General features: G+C 42.3%; 1 pseudogene; it reads right to left on the bottom strand.

The window, feature by feature from the left end:
- Positions 1-17,885: 17,885 nt before the first annotated feature.
- Positions 17,886-18,002, bottom strand: LOC145398519 (5S ribosomal RNA; annotated as a pseudogene).
- Positions 18,003-21,927: the final 3,925 nt, after the last annotated feature.

Here is a 21,927-nt window from a genome sequence, read left to right as displayed (position 1 = left end):
TGGGATACATGGTGTCTGGCAATGAATGAATGAATGATTATGCTAAATATCATCGTAATGAATGTAAACAGCTGAAAACATTTACATAAAGTCAGAAATGGTAAAATGTCATTGAAACAGTATTATGCAAGTAGAAAAAATGATACGGTATGTTTCCTGAAACAAGAAGGTTAGCAACTACCGTGTAACCAATGTGACCAAACTCGCTGTGCTCACGCAATGGAACTATTATGTTGTTGTTGTGATTGTTTATTAGTTCCAGATCAATAAAAGTAGATGTGTTCTTTGTTGTTTCTCCCAGAATTACCTACTATAGGAAACATGAGAGCCTGACACGTCAATGACAGAATACGATACCTGACGCAGGGAGGCTCTCCTGTTCTGACCACTTATGGACCCTGGTAAGCCCTTTCTTGGTGATTTTCCTTTGTTTCTCAACATAAGTGTATTTTTTAGCCCCCCCCCCAAAATTTTCCAAAATAGCTCGGGATTGGGGGGTATCGGAGGGGGGAAATCGGTCGGGACATGACGTGTTAAATGCATTAGCTGTTTCAAGGTCATTCTCAGTTAGGTGCTCATCTTGTTTCCTAACTCAGAAAACATTCTCTTTCAGGTTAGTTTTACTGCGTATAAAACTCCAAAAATGTTTTGGGTTTTCTTTAATATCCTCACATAACCTCTTGGTAAAGTTCTTCTTTGCCATCCTTAAAATGTTAACAGTTTTGTTCCTCTCTCGTCTCTACTCCTCCACTCTTTTAGCTGTTTTCCATGTTTTGAGCCTTTTCACTCTTTCTTTGGCTTCTAACTGATCTTTTACCTGCCTCGTAATCCATTTCGGTTTGGATTTATTATTCTCACATTGCACCCTTGGTACATGGTCCCGTATTAGGTCATGCAAGTTACTCACAAGCTCATTGTTCATCTCGTCAGCGGATTTTCCTTCAAAAGCCTCTCTCCAGTCTATCTCTGACAACTTTTTTTTTTCATATCTTCATAATTTCCTTTATAAAAGCAATACTTTACTTGTTCACTATGTCTGTCTATCTATTGCCAGACGCCTTTATCCCGTTTGGGGTGGCCACAAACAAATCACCTCCAAGTTGCCCTGTCCCCCGCCATGTCACTGCCCTGCTCCCAACTCACACCCGTCTCTCTCATATACCTCTCCACCCCATCCCTCCATCTCATCCTCGGCCTCCCCCTCCCTCTTCCCCCCTCCACCTCACTCACATACACTCTCTTCGTCAGTCTTTCACCCTCCATCCTCTCCACATGGCCAAACCACTTCAGTGTGTTCCTCCTAACGCTTCCTATCACATCCACATCCACACCACAATGCTCCTTTATATCCTCATTTGTCAGCCTGTCTCTCCATGTGATGCCACAGGCTCCTCTTAACTCCTTAAACGCGGCCGTGTACAGTCGTTCCCCCCCGAGTGGCGGGGTTGTATCGTGGTCTGAGTACCTGTAGGAAAATATTCGCCAAAAATCAGAGATTAACCCTAGAACATTATACTTGATATGGCAGATAGTACTTACATTCAGCTTTCTCCAGAGACAGGTGTTGAGCCTTCGTGGACTACCCAAGGACTTGTGGAGACTTGCAAAGTTGGGTAACCAAATCTTCACTTTCACACCTCCAGCAACCCGGTTTCCCCTCTACCACAGCCTCATTCTGTCAGTAAACTTTATACTACAACGTAAAGGTAGTTAGGAATCCGTATTTGTACAATAAGCACTGAAAATAAGGCTAAAATCAACGGAGCGTACGGCCAACATGCACTGTGGCGGCGGTCTTCCCATCACTCAACAAACATTTCCATTTTCACAGCTAAAACCATGTATACTACATTATTTTCAATCATATTACTTCCCAAAAGATCACCACGGCGCGCTTTTTATTCTGCCTTGTGCCCGCCACTTTATTCTCGTTCCTGTCGGCCGCTTGCACTGACTGGGAAGAGCTAGAACTCGCCATAATGTCACTTTGAAAGCCTGCAGTAAACTGACGCTAAACAGGGGCAAACCGTGAGAAAAAAAGCTAGTGTTACAACTGGGGAAACAAGCGTTTCCTAGTAGCATAAACTGCTTGTGAGAGGAGAGCGCAGATTTACAGTTCTGAGCGCTCAGAGCGCTGCCATGTATCACAGCCAGGCTGGGCGGGCCATGGTGGGGGGGGGGGACGGGGGGAAAACGCGATACTTGGCAACAACTGAGGTCAGTAGTACAAGGGTAAAGTATGCTAGTTGTAGCTAGAGGGTGGTGGTACTGATAGACAATACCAGCTGGAGCCTGCTTGCCCGCGGTTATTCAAAATTTACTAGAATCGCAAATGCGACGCTCCGCTGTTATGTCCTTTTTGCCGAGCGTCGCAAACGAGACGATCTGCGTTTAAGGGGTTAAATAACTCCTTTCCACTGCTCTCACTCTTGACTTGTGTCCTTCCAATAACGTCCAAGCATCACTTCCATACGTTAGAGTTGGTATCACAATACTGTCATGTAGTAACTTTTTCACTTCCATGCTCACTTCCCTGTTTCTTATAACTGCTTTCAAAGAACCAGCAACCTTTCTTCCCTGCTGTACCCTTTCAAGCACTTCACCCTCCAAACCTCCGTCCTTACTCATCACACTACCCAAGTACTTAAACGTACTCACATTTTCCAATTCCTCACCATCCAACCTCACTGTACATTCACCGACTTCACCTCACTCAAAGACCATCACTTTACTCTTCACTATGTGCATTAAAATAAAACAAAGCAACTGTGTGATGGCTTTCACCCAAAGGAGGACATAAACTAACATTTTCCACATCATGGGCGCTTCTAGGAAAAATAAGATCCAGTCTGGTAGGGTTATCACATCAAAGTTATGGGTATGCTCTGGTGTATGCTGGTACAAAAAACAATCATTGACAGCATCCAGGAAATTTTGTGCATCAGTTACATGTTGGCCATGACTGCACACAGAGTTTGATTCCCAGCACACTTCACTAAAATTGTAGTCCCTGCATATCAAAACCTGAGCTTCTTCATTGTACACATCACTTAATCTAATCATATCACAAAGTAAATCAAAGTAAACTACGCCAAACCAAACCAAACCAAACCCAGTCTAAGCTCATTTTAACATAGGCTAGATGAGGTAGCAGGAGAATCCCTCTGCTTTCTTTGCTACCGTACCTTAAATACTGTACTAAATGACATGTTTATGAAGGAAAATTCCTGAAGAAGACCTCTCCTTATTCAGTAAGGTACTGTAGTGTGAAATGACATGGAGAAGCTGTAGGAGAGCTTTCATGCATGTAATTTGTAGCTAATTATTATTTTTCTCAGTAAAATGTACCATAAGTATCACTGTGATAGCTTTAAAAAGTTGTGGAATTGGGTACTTTTGTAGTTCTCTTCTATACTCGCAAACTGTAACAAGCGGCCATCTTTCATGTAGGAGGTTTAGGTTGATTAGGCTTGAAAGTCAGTCTGTCACTAACCATTCATCCCTACAAACTTAACCCAAAATGACCTGATCTAACCAGACAACTTAAAAACGGTAATCTATTCCAATTGAACATAACTTACCATAACTTACCATAATTTAATCCAATCTAACTAATTGGAACTATTTTGGAATGAATGAGTTTCGGGGCTGAATCAACCCATTGCCCACTTTTGGATGCAACCACTGACGTCAACAGACTTTAGTGTTCTTGAGTACTGGGTAACATTAATGTTATTTCCACTGTATTTGGGTGTCACAAAATAATGTATTATACAAGCTTTGGTAACATAGTTACTGTAAATGTTATTTCTGCAGAATCTGGGTGTCATAATTTAATGATAAAATTTTGAAAGGTAATCCATGAAACTTCATCATCATTTATATATGGGAGCTCTCGTAAAGTTTTTTCCAAAGAAATTAATATTTTACAGCATGGGCAGCAGCATTTCAAGTTTCCCAGCAAATTTGGTCTTTCATGGGTTATTATTAGCTAATTACTGTATTTTTTTTTAATGTCGTGACACCTGGTGGGATTGCCATGATAATGTCAGTTTAAACATGTACAGTAGGTGTCATGCCAATGAAAGTCCTTATTATATTTAAAATACCATCAGATGGAGCTATTTCGGACATTTTTGGCCTTTATAAAAACTTTTAGCTACAGAGAACACATTGTAAGTAACATAAGATCCTCGTTTATTCCATGTACCTAGAACAATGTTTTGAGAATAAATTGGTGCAAAGGAAAATATTCTATGATGAAAGCTAAAATTTTGGCAAATTTTAAAAGCAACACCTCAGAAAATCTTGGCTCCAGGACTTTCAGACAATACCTTAAATTTTCATTTAAAATGCCCGTTAGCCAAACTATTTCTACAAACATTAATGTTGTATAATATTTAAATGAAGTATAAATGTACTGAAAAAAACTTGAAATGAAATTTTTAAAAGTTGTTATGAATTAAATTTTTAATGAAAATCTATCGATCTATATATTGCCAGATGCCTCAATCCCGTTCGGGGTGGCCACAAACAAATCCCCTCCACGTCGCCCTGTCCCTCGCCATTTCACTGCCCTGCTCCCAACTCACACCCCCCTCATATGCCTCTCCACCCCATCCCTCCATCTCATCGTCGGCCTCCCCCTCCCTCTCTCCCCCTCCACCACATTCACATACACTCTCTTCGTCAGTCTTTCACCCTCCATCCTCTCCACATGGCCAAACCACCTCAGTGTATTCCTCCTAACGCTTCCTGTCACATCCACATCCACGGCCAGAGGCATTACCTAAATAAGTATCTTTGAATGAGTCAAGCTCGGTACCAGGTTAGACTAAATGATTTTTCATTATTAAAAGGAAAAGAAATAATAAGTTTAAATAAGACTAGTTTAAACAACAAAGAACCACGATGCGTTGAGTCAGCTGGGTTTGTTTACCATACAACAGCAACACGCGGAAGTGTAAGTACATACTCTTCATTTAGTATTACAAAATGGATACATACTTCAGTAAAACAAATTTGGAAAAGAAAAAGGATAAAAGTAAAAAGCAAAATGATGATTTCTACCAAGAACTGGTTGAAGTGGAGACTCACAATAGACTGGTTGAACGTGTACACAAACTAGAAATGGCTTTCAAAAATGAAATTGATGAAATAAAGAAGCAAATGCACTTGCAAAAGGAAGAGATAGAAAAACTGGGAAGGGAGGCCAATAAGAAAGACACAACCATCAGTGAACTAACAGTGGAATTGAATACGCTTAGGAAGAAAGTGAGTGAAATGGGAAGTACAGTAGTTAATCACGAGAGTGTTATGGGAGAGTTAAAAAATGACACAGAGACAATTAGACAAGCAAGCAGTCTTATGGACCAGAGCAGTGATATTGAGGAGAAGATAACACAGGTGAATGAAGCTGTGCAAAGCTACAAAAATGATGTAGAAACCACGTATGCTGAAATGGTGAAAGTAAAGAAAGACTTAGAAACAAGGGTGGAGGAAAAAAACATTAAAAAGGAAATGAAAAGAATAATCCAAAACAATCCAAAGTTAGTCAGAGATTAAGTAGAAATAAATAAATCAATAGTAATCACTGGTATAGAAGAGGAAGAAATTAAAAACAAAATCACTAGAGACAAAAAGGAGATGGCAAATGTAATGAGCTTACTGAAAGAAGTATCAGAGGAAATCTGTAGTAAAGACATAGAGGAACACAAAAGGTTAGGGAAATACGAGAAAAGCAAGACAAGACCTCTAAAGGTGACTTTCCAGAGTGTAAACACTGTGGAAGAGATACTAAAAAATGCAAAGAATCTTATGGAAAAAGAGGGGTTCAAAAATGTATGGATAAAAAGATGCCTAACACAAGAGGAACTGGAATTACTGAAAGAGAAAAGGGAGGAAGCAAAAACAAAAAATGAGGGAAGATCAGAAGAGGAGAAGAAGAAATTTTTTTACAAAGTAATAGGATTGCAGGTACGAAAGTGGTACACAAACAGGATGGAAGAAAAAGGAGGAAGTTAGTAGAACCATGTCATGACAGGTATATAAACAAGATGATAAAGTTGATGTACTCAAATGTGGATGGAATGGTATCTAAATTACTTGAGATGAATGATTATGTCAGAGAAAATGAACCACAAATAATATGCCTAACTGAGACAAAATTAACACCAAGGATATCCAATGACATACTAAACTTAGAGGAATACAATATATGGAGAAGAGACAGAAATTTAAAAAAAGGAGGAGGAATTATAATATTAACTAAGAAAAATCTAAAAGTCAAGGAAATAAACCTAGATATACCATCACAAGTAGAACTGATTGCAGTAGAGATCGACACATCTGAAGGTAAAGTAATTGTAGCCAATTTGTATATGCCACCCAGATCAAACACATGGGAAAGAGACGAATATGAGGACCTGGCAGAGAGTACAATTCAGAGTATAAGATCCTTGCTACATAAAATGGAAGAGAAATTGGAAAGAATTATAATAACTGGGGATTTCAATACAAATATAAATTGGAATACTCTAGATATAAATAGCCAAGAAAGCTGTTGGGACGAAAAGCTCCTGGATCTCGTACAAGAGTTTTTCTTAACGCAACATGTGAGGGAAACCACTAGAAAAAGAGGACTTGATGTATCTTCAGTGCTAGATCTAATATTTACTAGGCAAGAAAATGACATTGACAGTTTAATATATCACCCTCCAGTTGGCAAAAGCGATCATGCAGTACTAAATTATAACTTCAGGATAGCATATGACATAGTAAACAGCAATGACAGTTACAAAAAGAGACTAAACTATAAAAAGGGAAATTATCAAGACCTAAAGAAGTATTTCTTAGGAGTTGATTGGGAAAATGAGCTTAGAGGACAAGATTTAAATGCTGTATATAAAAAATTTTGTGAATTTTATGAAATAGGAGTCCAGAAGTACATCCCACAGCACAAAGAAGCAGATAAGAAAATACAGAAATGGTTCAATACAGAATGTAAAAAATCAAAAGAAAGAAGAGATTTGTTGTGGAATAGATACAGAAGACACAACAGTGAAAGGGCGTATAATAATTACAAACAGGCAAGAAATGACTATACAAGAATAAGGAGGGAAGCCCAAAAACAGTTTGAGGAGGATATAATAAATAAAAGTAGTGATCAACCAAAGCTGTTTTACAGCTATATCAGAAGCAAAACCAAAGTAAAAGATATAATACAATCCATCACGGACGAGGGAATCACTTATACACAAGAGAAAGATATTTGTGAAGCACTAAATAAGAATTTCCAATTAGTTTTTACAGAAGAAAAAAATTTTGAGAGAGAATATGTGGAGCACGCATGTCCACACATACTACCAGATATACAAATAGCAGAAAAAGTAATACAGGAGGAGTTAAGTAGATTAGACAGAGGAAAAGCAAGTGGTCCTGATGAAATTTCATGTTGGGTGTTACGAGAATGTGCAAAAGAGTTAAGTAAACCATTATTTTTAATTTTCAAGAAATCCTTGAATCAAGGGAAACTACCTGATATTTGGAAAAAAGCAAATATAGTCCCCTTATTCAAGAAAGGAAATAGACAAAATCCTCTCAACTACCGACCAGTATCACTGACCAGTGTTGTAAGCAAGGTATTAGAAAAACTTATAAGAAAAGCTTGGGTAAATCATCTAGAAGAACACAGTATGATAACAGAAAGACAGTTTGGTTTCAGAAAAGGAAAATCATGTGTTACTAATCTGTTGAGCTACTATGACAGAGTAACAAACACAATACAGGAAAGGGAAGGATGGGTGGACAGTATTTATTTAGATTTCAAGAAAGCTTTTGACACAGTACCACACCAAAGACTTTTATGGAAGCTGTACCATCAAGGAGGAATTCGAGGCAAACTGTTTTGTTGGATGCAAGACTTTCTCATAAAAAGAGAAATGAGGACAGTACTAAGAGGAAACTACTCATCATGGAAAGAAGTGACTAGTGGAGTACCACAGGGTTCGGTGCTGGCACCAATCATGTTTCTAGTGTACATAAATGATATAAACAGTAACACTGGAAATGAGAGCTATCTGAATATGTTTGCAGATGATGCAAAAATACAAAGGAGAATTACTAGCACAGACTCTTGTAGGGAGCTACAAGAAGAATTAAATAAACTTCATGAATGGAGTAGTACATGGCAAATGGAATTCAATGTGGACAAGTGTCATGTAATGAAGTTTGGTAAAAGTGGAAAAAGACCTGATTGGGATTATAATTTAGGAAATAAAACCCTATACACATCAGAAAGAGAGAAAGACCTAGGTGTGATTATCAATAACAGACTATCTCCGGCTGACCACATCAGCGAGAAGGTACGGAACATGTATACACTGCTTGGAAATATGAGAATAGCATTCACATACATAAATGAAGACATGCTAAGAAGGATAATAACATCATTCATTAGACCAACCCTGGAATATGCATCAATAGTCTGGAGTCCTCATCTCAAAAAGCATATAGACAAGATTGAAAAAGCTCAAAGGGCCGCTACAAGATGGATACCAAGCTTAAGGGACCTAAACTACGAAGAAAGACTAAATAAACTGAATCTACCAACACTACAGGAGAGAAGGAAATGAGGTGACATGATAATGCTATATAAGTGCATATCAGGAAAGGAGAAAATAGACATAAATGATTACTTAACATATGGAGAAGCATCAGCAAGAGGACACTGCAAAAAACTGCATAAGAAGAGAGGTGATAAAGACGTAAGGAAATTCAGTTTCCCAAACAGAGCAATTGATCAATGGAATGCACTACCGAATGAAATAGTGTGTGCCAAAACAATTCACAAATTTAAGGATATGTACGATAAATATGGTTTAAGACACGGGACAGTACGAGCTTGACTCATTCCTGTAAAGATACAATTAGGTAAGAACAATTAGGTAAGAACCACAGCTCTCCTTTATATCCTCATTTGTCAGCCTGTCTCTCCATGTGACTCCACAGGCTCCTCTTAAATATCTCATTTCCACTGCTCTCACTCTTGACTTGTGTCCTTCCAACAATGTCCAAGCTTCACGTCCATACGTTAGAGTTGGTATCACAATATTGTCATGTAGTAACTCTTTCACTTCCATGCTCACTTCCCTGTTTCTTATCACTGCTTTCAAGGAACCAACAACCTTTCTTCCCTGCTGTATCCTTTCAAGCACTTCACCCTCCAAACCTCCATCCTTACTCATCACACTACCCAAGTACTTGAACGTACTCCCATTGTCCAATTCCTCGCCATCCAACCTCGCTGTACATTCACTGACTTCACCTCTCTCAAAGACCATAACTTTACTCTTCCCTACATCCACCTTTAGATTCTGTTTCTTACACACTCTCCCAGACTCATCCACCAAGCCCTACATATCCCCTTCATCTTCACTAAACAACACAGTATCATCTGCAAACAACAGTACAGGGAGTTTCCAAACACTACCCTCTCACCAGGGCTACTCCAGAATCCACTACCCTACCTTGTACCTCTTTTATTACCCCATCCATGTACAGATTGAACAACCATGGAGACATAACACATCCCTGTTTCAACCCAATCTTCAAAGAGAAAAATTCACTCATTTCACCATCCACACTCACTGCAGCCTTAGCACCATTGTACATACTCTTCACAGCATTCAGTAACTTCCCATCTACTCCATATATTCTTATTACTTTCCACAATCCTTGACTATCCACCCTGTCATATGCTTTCTCCAAATCCATGAAAGCCGCATACAACTTCTTTCCCTTCTCTAGAAACTTTTCCACTAAAGATCTAAGAATGAGTATCTGATCTACACAACGTTTTCCCTTCCTAATGCCTCCCTGTTCTTCTCCAACTAATTCCTCTGTTCTTTCTCTAACTCTGTCAATAAGTATCGTACCATACACTTTTCCTATTATACTAAGAAGACAAATGCCCCTATGATTACCACACACACTTATACTCACATTACTTCCATCTCTATGTTCAACAATTCCTTAAAGTGTTCTCTCCATCTGCTCACTTTTTCTTCCTTCTCCACTAGTAATCTACCATTTTTATCTTTCACTCCCCTGCTAACTTCACTTCTGCCCTGTCTTACTGTCTTCACCTCTTTCCAGAACATTTTCTTACTGTCCTTTCACTTTACACTCAAATTCTTTCCAAATTCCTCATCCACTCTCTTACTCTCTCTTACTTATCTTTTCACCTCTCTCTTTCTTTCTACATATAACTCTCTCTTCTGCCTCTCAACTTCTTGCACGCCCCTATTTCTCATCGTTTCATTGTATGCTTTCTTCTTTTTTGCCACAGCCTGTCTCACCTCTTCATTCCACCACCCTGTTCCTTGCACCCCCCTCTGTCTTCTTTTCATCCAACACACCACATCACATGCTGCATGTATTTCTTCTGTGAATATCCTGCACACACCTTCCACGTCCCCCATCTGCTCCAATTCACATTTGCCCAATTGTTCCTCCACTTCTCTCTTATATTCTGCCTTTTTCTCATCCTCTTGTAACCTTTGCACTCTCCTTGGAAATACTTCTTCTTCCTCTCCTTCCCTTCTTCTGTTTCTCCATCTTATTTGGATCTTGATTCTGGCCACCACCAAGTAGTGGTCAGAAAGTCCACTTCCCCAACCTCTATAAGCTCTTGCATCCATTACACATCTTCGCATCCTTTCATCCACACGCACATAATCAGTCATTGCCTTCCTTTCATTCAGTTCACCACCCACCCTTCTCATCACTCACCATGTATACCCGTGGATCATTTTATGCCTGAAGAGGGTATTGGCTATCACCAACCCCCTCCCAGCACAAATGTCCACTAACGCATTGCCATTCTCATCTATCTCAGCAGGCACACCCCACTCACCAACTATTCCATCCACCTTCACATTCCCTACTTTACCATTCATATCACCGATCAAAAACACTCTCTCATTCCTTCCAAACTTTTCCATGCATACTTCCACATTTGTCTAGAACTCTTCTCTCTGCTTGCACGATCTTGCGTTGGTGCTTACATGCACACAATTGCGCACATTTGTATTCCAACTTTCAATCTTACCCGCACAATCCTTGACCCAACTGATCCTTACTCTCTTATGTTCTTCGTCCATCTTTTATTCACAACTATACTCACTCCTTCTTTTGCCCTCTCACTGTCACCTACTTCTGCACATATACCCTATCCGTACTCCCATTCTCTCACACTCTCACCTCTCCATTTAGTTTCAGTTACTCCACATACATCAACTTTCGCACCCTCAGGCACCTGGACAATCTCTCTCTCTTTCACCTCATCATTCGCACCTCTTACATTCCATGTTGCAATTACCATGTCCTTTGGCCGGTCCTGGGTTGTCATCTTTTGGGCAGTCCTTGTCTGAGGCTTCTTGTTCGTATTTTTAGTTAGTTTTTTTCTGGGGACAAACCCTCCGCCAACCTTTTTAGTCGCCTTGTACGACAAGCAGGGATACTGAGGGAGTATTCTTGAAAAAAAACCCTACCCCCAGGGGGTATATAACGAACTGTTATTTATTTATTTATTTTTTAATTAATAAAACAAGATTAATTATAGAATGACAAAAATTACACTTAATGCATACAGTACCCTATAGCTACAGATGACTACTCAGTTTTCAGGTCAGAGAAATCTTGACATTTGAAGAGAATTGTAGTGTTTAAGGCAACTATTAGAGGAGCATTTTTGTCAATCTGATCCTCGGATGTTTCACTGATGTCAGCCACGTTAAGTTTTTTTAATGGAATGAAAGGTTGCATGTACCTCGATGGCACTTCAGTCTTTCTGTAGTAGTTAATCAATAAAATATTCACCTGCTGAAAATCTGTCTTGAGAGTCCTCATCCAATGGGACAGCATCTGGGTCATCAGGGTCTTTTTGTGCCTCAGGAAGAGGAAATTGCTCCAGGATGCACCAATGAGCCCTGCTACCTTCTTCAGAGCCAGATGATGATGATGACCTTTCATGTCGCTTACTGATTCATCTTAGAGCTGCAGTACCAGTGGTGCTGGGTTGTGCAATGTCCTTAGTTGTTACTGTTCGACCAGCAGGAACATTTAACCTTTCTCTTTGTTGTAGGCTTCTTTGTGCCTTTACATGTTTCCTTGGTGTGTCCTTTTGGTTGTTCCCATGCTTATTCAGTAAACGAGGTGGATTGAACGGGTAAATACCACAGGCCTGAAATCCTGCCTTGATTAACTGGCGGCGGCTGAATCGGTAGAGAGGCTGCCTGTAATCCTAATGGACCCAGGATCGAATCCTGGCTGGGACAGGGAACAGTTTAAGGATTTGAATTTCTTAAAAAGCAGACTTTCCTGATCTACCAGATGACCCGCCGACATGTCGTAAAAGTACCCCCGCTAATACCAGTACACCAGTCTTGTATGAGACAGCCCTAGCATGTATTCAATATGGATGGTGGGTATTAGCGCTGAAGTGGTGACATGTGGAGGTATAGGACTACTGGGCCTTGGGATAGGTGACTGCCCCCAAGATATATGGCCGTATTCTTAAACATTCCTTCCCTTGTAGAGGCATGGGAAGGAAATCTTTAGCTGAATTGGTATTCTTAAAAAATTCCTTCCCTTCCTGAGCCGCTTGAAGGGAAAGATTTTTCCTCTGGGCAGCAGAAATTATTGGAAATTGAAGGAATTCCTTGACCCATCTCTTCAAAAATTCCTTCATAAGTTTTGTGCTTTCTGTTGTGATTCATTGTCATACATATATTCAGAATGTTGACGGAAGATACTGTATAATTTTATTGATGCAGTTTACAATGTTGTACTAATGTTTAAGCGCTATTTGTGTCTCTTTAAAAGTGTTACACATGTCGGCTGAGATAATTAACCAGGCATAAACAGAGCAGACGACGTACAGTACTACCTACGATATTCATCCAGTCTTATATGATCTTACACTGACAAATCTTATACATTATGCCAGGGTTGCACGAGGAGCGTTAATTTGCCCAATAAAGGAAAATCTGCTGTCAAGGTCACGTGTTTGGTTCGGCTCATGTCTTCCAGCTGGTAAAAAACAAGTGAGCGCCGCCTTGCGAGTACACAAGACTGACATTAACAAGTGATTCTGACGCTTACTAATAACAACATTAACCCCTAAAACGCGGCTGTGTACGGGCGATCCCCCCGTTGTGGCGGGGTTGTAGCGGGGTCTGAGTACCTGTGGGAAAATATTTGCCAAAAATCATAGATTAACCCTAGAGCATTAAAATTTTTATGGCATATAGTAGTTACATTCAGCTTTCTCCTGAGCCACATGTTGAGCCTTCGTTGACTACCAAAGGACTTGTGAAGACTTGCAAAGTTGGGTAACAAAGTCTTCACTCTCACACCTCCAGAAACCCGGTTTTCTTTCTACCACAGCCTCAATCTGTCACAGTACACTTTATACAACAACGTACAGGTTGTTTGGAATCCGTATTTGTAAATAAGCACTGAAAATAAGGCTAAAATGAACGGAGCGCACGGCCGACATGCAGCGCGGTGGCGATCTTCCCGTCACTATTGTCACATTTGCCTTTTCTTGGCAAAAAACACATATACTACATTTTTTTTCATCATAGGACTTCGCAAACGTTTGCCTGTCACTATTACGGCCATAAAAATCACTGTCACTGCCAGTATTGTGGATTGGGACTGAGGAAGACCAACTCGGCACGAGTTTATTCAGCCTTACAGCAGGCACTTTATTCTCGCTCCTGTCGGCCACTCGCACTTCATTTCTATCGCTCACTTTCACTGTATCTGTTCTTTTTTTTTGCCTTATTCATCAGTGTCACTGTCCAGTGTTATAAAAATAATATTTTCTACACAACAAACTGTCACTGTCAGAACATAGAATAGGAAAATATGCTTTCATCTTCTTACACTGGAGTGACTGTCACTCGCAATACTTATATTATTACTATGTACAATTATTTACACCAAAAAACACTGTCACTGTCAGTGCTTTTACAAGTACATACACTAATTTACACTCATCAGGCTGTCACTGTCAGCACGTAAAAGAAAACTAAACAATATTATCACAGTCACTCTCAGTATTATTTCAAAGAATCTTACCCTTATTTTCAAAATCTACTTAGGCTGTGGTAGTCAAAGAAACACGGGTAAGCACAGAGGGGAACTTTGCACTCTTTGCACTGCAAGGAGGTGCGCCTAAACGTTCTTTCCTGCCTGGTAGTGTGGCTGCACACATGACACCTCCTCAGTGCTTTCCCCCTCTTTGCAGTGGCTGGCAGTGGCTCCAGGCGGTGTCGCTGAAGGTAGGCCATACACTGTAGGCGGTCTGGAGGTGTGTGAGGGTGGCGTTTGGGACCTGTAGAAAGAACCTGGCCGTAACGCTGAAGCAGGTGGTAGACACAAGTCTTGGAAAATCGTCTGAGAGAGTAGTTGGCTGGCTTCCTGTTCTTGATTTTATACAGGATGAAGGCGTTCAACATGCACATATCAATCAAGTGCAAGAACACCTTCCTGTACCAACGACGATTTTTCCTCAGGCAGTCAATCTCTCCAATCATCATATCAGACTTGTCCACCAGCCGCATATTGACGTTATAGTCAATGACAGCATCAGGCTTCATCACAGGCTCGCCAGTCCTTCTGTCGACCTTCCCTGTTGCCAGCATTTCCCCCTTGTGTACTGTGGTGAGCATGTTCACAACTCTCTTATCATGCCACCTGATCGCAAGCATCTTGTCAGATTTCTTCAGGTGCACGTCTCCCCGCTTTGACTTTTCAGCCTCGGCGAAGGCAGGGTAATGTGCCCTTTTGCTTCTGACAGTGCCACAGGAGCCGACGCCGTGTTCAGAAAGGTACTTGGCGAGTTTAGGAGCGGTATAGTAATTGTCCGTATACAGGACACGATTCTCGCCAAAGTACTTTTCCAAAAGCACTTTCACCACAGAACCAGAGAATCCAAGGGGGTCAGTCTTATCCAAATCGACATTGCTGGCGGTGTAAATGACGAAGTCAAGGATGAACCCCGTCTTGCAGTCGCACAGCACGAAAAACTTGATTCCAAAGCGGTGGCGTTTGCTTGGAATGTACTGGACGAACCGAAGACGGCCCCTGAACAATACCAAGGACTCGTCAATCACGACTTTCTTGAAAGGGCGCAGGAACCTCGTAAACTTATCCTTGATCATGTTCAGGATTCCCCTCACTTTCCATAATGGGTCAGTTTGGGAAGGCTCATCATTGTTCGCGAAGTGAAGGTAAGTCATCAGCTGCCTAAAACGATCGCGGCTCATGTATTTATTGAAAATGGGTGTTGGGCACAGCTCGTCGGAAGTCCAGTATTCTTCTAACTTGTGTTTCCAGTTGTGCGGCATTAGCAACATCAATCCAATAAATACAAAAAGTTCGCGGATCGTAAGAGGCACCCATGCTGCCATCCGCGACGTGGATGGCGTGGCCGCCTCACCTTCTCCTTCGCGAACTGGAGCACATTGCCCCTCGTACCTGTTTGTCTCGGTACAGATGTGCTCCATAACCTCGTCGTCAAGGAAGGCCAACAGGTAGTCAAGGCATTCACCATCCTCGTCCACAGGGAAGTCAGCCTGAAGTCCACACCCACTGTCGTCAAAGGGCAGATCCTCCGGCACAAAATCTGATCCCTCTGACCACACGAAGGCATCCAGCGTTCCCTGCCTAGGCTGGGAGGTGCTTGGGGCGGCGGGGGGTGAGGCAGGTCGTGTGGGAGTGGGTGAGGCAGGCGAGGCAACAGTATGTGAGGCAGAGGCTATCCCAGGTCGTGTTGGTGTTGTGGTGGTGGTGGTGGGGACATTATCACTGGGCTCAAGGTCACTCGCGGTGGCGTGACTGCCGAGTTGCCCAGTGCGAGTTCCCTCCCTACGAGCTAGCCTTATACTAGGGGACAAAGTTTTTGCTCTACCAACACGAACACTAGGCCTACGAAAACCTCTCAAACGTAATGTTGCACGTTTACTTCCCTTTCTCGATGGTGAAGGAGACTCCGACGACTCAGGAGACAGGGCAGCAGAGGAGGAGGACGAGAGAACAGGGCTGGGAGTACGTGGCGGGCTTGCGGTGGCGTGACGTGGCGTAGGGGACAATGGCGGTGAGCTGGGGTCACCGCTTCTTTTCCGTTTTTCCCCCTTCCCATACTCGAGGCCCCTTCTCACAGGAGCCTTCCCTGCTGAGGTGCTGGGCACTGACACACTCTCCTCCGGCACAGAAACAATCACTTCTGGCCCGGACTCTGCACTGGATTGTGTGTCAGACTCAGCCAGGCTCGACCACACACCGACATCACTGCCATAGTCCATTGAGGCTTTCAAAAGTTCTGAGGCTATTGCAGAGTCACTTAGGCCCTTAGTAGTTCCTGGTAAGGTTTTGAAGGGGGTTGAGGTCACAAAACCCTTTTTCGGAGGACTAGAAGGCACAGACTCGGAAGAGCTCGAGTTCGACATGGTGTCACCGTAGCAGATTTGCGTGGATTGACGCTATTCTGGGGCAAACCGCGCGAAAAAATGACAGTGTGACAACTGGGGAAACAAGCGTTTTCCAATAGCAAAAAGTGCTTGCGAGATGATGGCGCAGATTGACACGTATCAGCTGTCCGCGCGTTGCCATATCGCACGACGAGGGAGGGCCGCGCATCGGTGCGTCGGTGGGTAAAAAAAATGATACTTGGCAACAACCGAGGTCAGTAGTACAAAGGTCGAATGTGCTAAACGTAGCTCACGGGTGGCGGGACTGATAGACAATACCAGCTGGAGCATGCTTGCCCGCGGTTATTCAAAATTAACTCAAATCGCAAACGCGACGATCCGCCGTTCTGCCCTTTGGGCCGACTGTGGCAAATGCGACGATCCGCGTTTTAGGGGTTAAGCATAATAATATTCCTCGAATATAATTTATTATCAAAATATTGTCTTGAGGAGTGAACACCGCTGCAGTGTTGGCCAGAATGGCATTTATAGCTGAATACAAACCAACAGTATGGATGTGGTGGCGACCTCTCACATCTCAAATGTGTTGTGCTTTCATTATCCTGCACTAGATATGTGTGTTTTGATGTATTAGTTCATAAATACAACGCTCCACCATACATATCAGCAGGATGTGTCATTTTAGTTTAACAGGGCTACACACCTGAACATTTTTCCTTCCCTTCCAAGGAAATCTTTAATCATACCGAAGGGAAAGAAAAATCCTTCAAAGGGAAGGAAAAGTTTAGGGAAGGAATTATTTTTAAGAATATGGCCGATAGGCCCTGAGCCTTTGCCCAGAGTCAGACACATAAAAAAAAAAAAGATTATCTATCTATCTATTGCCAGACACCATAATCCCATAAGGGGTGGCCATTTGACTTTGAGTTATTTGTTTTACGGGGAGGGGCTCTAACCGTCCACCAACCCACTTGCTGACATGTAGGGAGCATGTATGGTTTGGTTAAATGGTTATCACCCAACGTTGTAAATTGTTTTTTGGCTTACAAGGAAACCATGTGGCTTGTCCTTAAAGTAAAGCCACCTGTAAAGGAAAGAAAAGCATTAAGAAGTGACAGGAAAGATGGGAGAAATAGGAAGAGAGGAGGGCAGGCACAGAAAAAGAATGATAAAGGCTAAAGAAGAAGTAGGCAGCATTACATCAAGTGAGTGGATGATGGTTGCCACCATCTTCCACAAAAAAAAAAAAAAAAAAAAAATCATCCATTCATTGCGACACCATGTATCCCAAACGGGGTGGCCAAGGGCTTAGAGTTAATTGTTTTACAGGGAGGGGCACTAATCCTCCACCAACCCCACTTGACACGTAGGGAGAACGTTATGCCAACAGCATCTGGTGTTCCCAGGCAGTCACCCATCCAAGTACTAACCAGACCCAACGTTGCTTAACTTCACTGATCGGACGGGAAGCGGTGTACTCAACGTGGTATGGCCTCATTAATACAATACTCAGAGCCCAAAATTTTTTTTAGAAAATCAAGTTTTGTGACTTCAACTAAAATGTGAAGTGACATCATTGTCTGTTATTGTACCTTAAATTCAACAAATTCATTACCCACAACATAGTACAGATGTGAAGGAGAATATAGTACTTTACTGTATAACATGAAAAGAGTGGAACAATGATGATACTGACAGTATTTATCATATCACCATCACATATGAATGCTGGGTGAACACAGTATTTGGTAGGCAGTTTATAAATAAATATTATGGGATCACACTCATAAATTCTACAGCTAACACAAGGCGGGAATTAAGGAAACTTACCTAAGGGTCTCTGATGTTTGGAGAGATTTGAATTAAATGGAAAAGGATATACCTGTACCTGGATCTAGCTTGCTTCCTGCATAACAGGAACTATACAGTGGCTTGCAAAAGAAGCAGTGGAAAGTGAAGTTGCCTTGTCTCCAAAATAAATACTATATAACAATGGAATAAAAAGCTTGTTTTAGAATTTAAGGAGATCAACGTCGGCTGGTACCTCCAAACCCTGATGTTGCTCTAGCCCCTCCTCCACCACTGCGGTGGGCTGCTCCACCACCACCCCAACTTCCGCCACCCCATCCTCCACCTCCCCATCCTCCACCACCCCAAGGCCTGTATCCATCATAACCGCGTCTCCCAGTGTTGCCTAGCATGTAGCCCAAGAAACCACCAATTAATGCCCCTGTCCAAAAGCCTCCAGCTCCACCCCCATTCCCAGCCCCTACATGCATTCCACTTCCTCTTCTCTGTCTTCCAGCACTCTTCTCCATATTCTAGCACTCTTCTCCATATTCTCTTTATTGGTGCATAGACAGCCACATCTAAAGGTTGTAATAAGTGGGTAGAATTTGGTGGGAGAAACACTAACATTACATTATGTTTGTTAAAGAGAGACAGGACATCATATGAAATGTGTGAGGGCAGATTATCCCCCAATAAAACTTTTGTTTCATTTGGTGGTAGCGTTTTGATGTAATGAATCCACACGTCTTGACCTATTCAGAGAAAATGTGATTGTCAAACAGCCACTGGTTGTGCAGTTATAGTGACAGGTTCTTGGACTTCCTGTAGTCCATGTAACCATGAGACGCACAGCCTTGTAGACAACGTACAGGGCAAGCTTTTGTCCAGCTGCAGTGCTGGTGAATATGATGGAAATACAGTAGTCTCTCATTTATCTGGACGTGTTCGTTATGTGGACGCTGGACTTTGACTCTATTAAACCATTATCCGAATTGACTTGTTATTATCCGGATGTAAAAGTCCTTGAAAACTTCAGCCAACCAGCCAACATGTTCAAACATTCGGTATCGTGGCTGCTGGGCTCAAGCCGTGAGCGAGAAGTAGTTCGTAACCCACAACCATAGCTAAAATGTCCGTCTGCCCTTGTACTAAATGGTCAAAGCTGCTCGCTCGTCCGATCACTCCCAATGAACCTCCAGCACCCGAGTAATATGACTGTAACCCTCACACGGTGTCAAAACGTCCGTACCCATCCCCACCGAATGTCCAATATTGTGCTGCTACCGGGCTAAGTCCTTCCCAACTGCCACCACCATCGAACACAGACCACAAGCCACGTGTACACGTTCGGTGACAATGGCTGCTGCCTCTCTACAGAACGTCGAAAGTCCCCCGGTCACCGTGAGTTGTGTTTCCGCATGGCCACTCGGCGTCTAACAGACCGCAGGCCACAAGTAAATGTACAGTAAAAGAACCTGTCCGCCTGTTGACAGAAGGGGGAGAATCCTACCCACAGCCTTGCTTCTCCCCCCCCCCTCTCATCCCTCCTCTATACCTTCTCAGCTCCCCCCTCACTCCCTCAGTCTCGGCCCCAACCCTCCTCCGTGGTGAAAACACTGACTTGTGAGTTTTCCAAGTTTTTTGTTATTTATTCGACTACTATTGGTTGTATTGAAGTTCCGCAAAATCCACAAGAGAGCTCATTAAATTCTACATGTAGACATGCAAAATTTTGCACTAGGATGGTGGGAAGTTATATGAAGGTAAGTTTACTCCTGAACACTTTATTCTTGCTCCATTTCTCTACTTTTACTTATCAGTTTTATGTGTTTCAATTAGCTTATCTTATAGTATAATCACCAGCAATAATGATGGTATACTATTTATATATATACAATAACCGATTTCCAGTGACATATTTGGCCATGGAATTTTTTTTGTGACCTAGGAGCAATCACTTGTCACAGATAACTGATTTTCAATGTCTTCAGTTCTTTTTGTGGATTTTTGTTGGTAATGCATTGTTTTCTTGATGTTTAGCATTAATATGGATAATCCTGTGTGTGTTTTGATGTCTCAGAAGGCAGAATGACCAGAAAAGTGTCAAAATTAGGAGGGGTACTGTATATACAGTAGTATACTGTAGGCGCGAATGGAAGTGTCGCCGCCTCACCTCTACCTGTTGTGTTTGCCTGTAAACACAAAAGTATGAGGAAATAATAAAAAAGCGGATACTCACCTAATTTAGTACTGTACTTTGTTGGGTAGCCTCGGCTCTTGTGAACCTTAAATAGTCTCCTCAGCATCGAGTCCACAACTCTATGGATGAAATTTGGGTCAGTGTTGTCCCAAATCTTCCTAATGACGTCCTGAAGCTTGGGCACGGATGATATGTCACAGTCACGCAATTCACTCTTAATCTTAGACCAAATGTTTTCAATATGATTGAGATCCGGGCTGTTTCCAGGCCACGGATTAAAATGTGGCACTAAGCAATCATTCAACCACTGCACAACTGACTTAGCACTATGACATGGCGCACCATCCTGCAGGAAAAAATGGCCTTACACTTTCTCATGTACTCTGGAAGCTTATCACACAGCAACTCCAAAAAATTTGCTTGGTTCATTCGCATATTCTTAGGCAAGAATACAAGTTCTCCCATCCCATGGTAAGAAAATGTTCCCCACACCATCACAGAGTCAGGGTGTTTGACAGTGTGCCGCATGTACCTTGGGTCCAGAGGATCACTGCCTCGACGCCTATACGCATACTTGTGCTGGTTGTTAGTCACAAAAAAGGTTGACTCATCACTCCATAATACTTTTCTTCACTGGTCAAGAGTCCAACCTCTGTGTTTCAGTGCAAATTTAACCTTGTTACGACGTTGGAGCTTAGTTACCCACGGTTTAGGCAGCTCGCGCAGCACTTGAAACCAAGTCTCTTGTGTACATTATCCTGACTAGTTCGTATGGCCACTCCTGATAAGAGTCTGGGATTCCAAACCTTCAGTTCACAGGCAGTAAGGGTGGGATTGGCCTCCAGCTCCCGCTTCAAAATGTGCAGGGTACGATCAGGCACCTTATGCTTCTTCCCGGGCTGTGGCTTGTGCGAGGGTTGCTGGCTAGCAACACCCTCCCTGATTTTCTTCACCCAACATTGGGCTGTCCTAACCGATATCCCAATGTTCTGAGTGATCTCCTTCGTTGTTTTGCCCTCCTTATGAAGTGCACACACCACTGATATCTGTGCAGGTGTCAAATTAGGCTTGGGAGGCATAGTGGGCGTGTGGGCGGGCAGGATAGGTCAGCATTGCAAGCTGAAAATGTGGCCTAACTCGGCTCTCTCACGCACGTACGTATGACCCTCACAGAGGCAAAGAGGGCACTGAGCTGGTCTTGCCTGAGTTGTGGGTTGTCATTGCATGGACACTGTTGCCAGACTTATGATCAGCTGGGTAGCATGTGAACTTGAGGGAGTTGTGAAATTGTGCGAATGAAAGTGGCGGCGACACTTTCATTCGCGCCTACGGTATAGGTCTGGTGTTTTTTGGTTTTCTGTGTTTCTTTTTTCATGATTTTCTTGGTGTTTAGTATTATTACGGATATTCCTATGTGTGTTTTGATGTCTAGGC

Source organism: Coenobita brevimanus, chromosome 45, assembly GCF_032717465.1.
Source record: "Coenobita brevimanus isolate Jiangsu-jjx chromosome 45, ASM3271746v2, whole genome shotgun sequence".
NCBI lineage: Eukaryota > Metazoa > Arthropoda > Malacostraca > Decapoda > Coenobitidae > Coenobita > Coenobita brevimanus.
The sequence above is the reverse complement of the archived record's forward strand: the minus strand, read 5'-3'. Positions and strand labels throughout refer to the sequence as shown.